This window comes from Bidens hawaiensis, unplaced genomic scaffold, assembly GCF_021521415.1.
Source record: "Bidens hawaiensis isolate Kalapana, Puna unplaced genomic scaffold, B.hawaiensis_p1.1 tig00048044_1, whole genome shotgun sequence".
Classification (NCBI taxonomy): Eukaryota; Viridiplantae; Streptophyta; class Magnoliopsida; order Asterales; family Asteraceae; genus Bidens; species Bidens hawaiensis.
This window is the reverse complement of record NW_027498579.1, coordinates 52,373-55,270: the sequence shown is the minus strand read 5'-3', so window position 1 is coordinate 55,270 and position 2,898 is coordinate 52,373.

Here is a 2,898-nt window from a genome sequence, read left to right as displayed (position 1 = left end):
AAGTTACAAAACAAGATCATATAATTATTGAATAAGTTTTATATCCTAAAAGTCATCTCTAAGTGATTTTCATCTTGATAGACAATCCAACATAATAATCCTGCAAATGCGTACAAAAGAGATATTTTTGTCAACATGTGGATGAGTGAGAAAATCACCAGATTTGACACTAATAATAATATATAAATGAAAATCGCAAAACTATTATTCGTGAGTATAAACAATTAAACCATAGAATGTAAATATTTCAAACATTTAATAATGTGTGGGCTAAATCGTTTCCATGTGAATCGGGCGTTGGTTACCATGAGTGAGTAATTGAGTTGTCAGTGAAACCATTGTCATGCGATCAGACGTCGGCCACTACGACATAATGTGATTAAAATTGTGGACCACTTAGTATGCGATAAATAAACACATAAACATTCAACAATTATCAATGATACATAACAAAAATATTAACAGTGTCGGTCCTGAATATTCACTCACAATCACAATCAAGTCATAACTCACTCATTAAATGTTTCCATAAGCGAGTTAATGACAGTTACTATTTTAGGAAAGAAAAAAACCGTTTGTTAAAGGCGGAATCAATAACAAACATGGTAGTTGCTAAAAGATTAATAACATGTAACTAACACACAAGAATCACTCAAAAGATTTCCATTCATATAATATAAATCATACAAACGATAATCGATTTTAGGGTTTCTTATGAAAAGTTATGTCCGTACTATTCTTAGACAGCCGTCACAACAAATATTCTCTCTTATGTCTATATATGTCTGCTGTCCCTAAGGCGTGCCCTAAAATATTCTTTTTTTAGGCCTAACACCTCAAGACAACTATCATTCCATCTAGAAACCCTAAATATAAAGTACATATTCAACTTACATATTCAAAACAATGCTAAGTCTAAAATAAGTCTTCCGGGTAGGCTTTGTAGAAGTAATCTTCTCTAAGTAGACTTTATGCTCTGTCTTCCTTGGTAGACTTGGTAACCTTGAAGTGTGTTCGGGAACAGTTTCCGGGAAGACTTTTAACTTTTAGACTTCAATTGTCTTGACCTTATCAGACTTTGCTCGAAAAGATCTTACAAGCAACCTTGTTCTTCCATGGTCCCTTAACTCCTTGCTATGAAATAGCTTATTAACAAAGTGTGCCCGGTAGCACTATACTCTGCTAGAGTTAAACCCTGCCCGATGTTGCTTGGAATATATTATTACTCACATCAAGCTTATATGGACCACTGTTATGAATTAATACCTTGCCCGATCTTCCAATCACTTGGTTTCATGAGCTTGGTTAGCCAAGAGCTTACCCGGGGTAAACCTTACTCGGCTATGAAGAACAAAATGGCTAGATATAGTCAACCCTGCCCAGGTATACACTAACTGGTGAACCTTGCTCTGGTAGTCACTAACTAGTGAACCTTGCTCAGGTATGCACTAAAGAAGACTTCTTGAAGATTACCTTGCTCGGTAGGCAAAATATCATGCCCAGTTAAATAAAACCTTGCTCGGATGTCTCAGGTGTACACGGTTCCATACTTAGCTATTTCTGAGGAGGTTGAGAAGATTCCAATCTCCCTAGCGATCATTTTTAGGTCAAATCTTGACTCAACAATCTCCCCCTAGATTGGAACACCTCAACTGTCCCAAAACACTTCTACAGTTACATACACATAGTTAAATACACATTAAATCAAAAACAAATTTTTACATACTCATAAACATAAACAATTACATAATCAGAATTCTGTCTGAAGACGTTACATATCAAAGCCTATTCAAAAGAAAGTTTTCATCTTCTTGAAGCATTGTAGGCTGCTTGTCTTCGATTCACAATCACAGTTCCTACCCTTTGCTTAAAGATATAAAGGATTTGGTATTGAATGTGACTTTCAGGAATGTTCAAATCCCTTATAACTCTTAGATCTTCTTTGTGCAAATAGGTCAGGTCTTGATGTCTTCTAATTATCCCCAAAATAAGCCCATCAGAATTTCTAAGCACATAGTGGCCATCATTTTCTTTGTACTCAATTTCAGCTATGATGCCATTCTTCTGAACTGTGTAATTAGGGTGTGTCATTCTCCTTTCAGTACTTATGCAGGTATTCATGTTTGACAATGGATTTCTATTTCTCACTGAAAACTGGTAGTTCAATTCTGCACTGGCTATCTTCTTCAATCTAGTAGCCCTTCTTGTTCTATCATGTTTGATCATCCTATAGCTTTTCTTTTCTTTCAAGAATGGGAATCCCTTGTCAGCTACATCCTTAAGGTACTTAGAGAGTTCATTCTACTGTCTCCCAGCCAACTTGTTTGTTTCATGATAATCATATAGATTGAGTGTGGCTATTTTCACCAATTGTTCTTGAGTGTATTTAGCAAAATCACCTCTTATAATTATGTCTCGCAGTTGTCTGCTATCCATGATCACCTTTAGAGACTCAGAGACTGAATCAAAGTAGAGAGTTCTTGGTAGATCCACATTGGATTGTGGTCTTGCTGTTCTTTGGGATCCAGCTCTACTTGATTTACCTCTACCTGCTGCTATGTGTTGCCTTGAAATGGGAGGACTAAATGGGATAGATTTCATTGGTTTGCTCGGTCTCAACTTGAAAGTTTTGATGTACATTGATTCTATCAATTCAGCAGGGAGGTTGATGAGGTCTGCAAAGTTTTCTCCTGCCTCTTTACACAGACTCAACATCATTTTCACTACACCAGTATTCCTTGACAAGCCTGCAGGTACAAATCTCCCATCTATAAAACTTTTGGGATTATTACTTTCCATCAGAACCTTTTCCCACTCAGCCTTTTATATATAAAATAGTTCTTTCAAATCATCTTTACTCAAGGCATTAAAAGTATCCTCATCCATACCTCTTTGGTT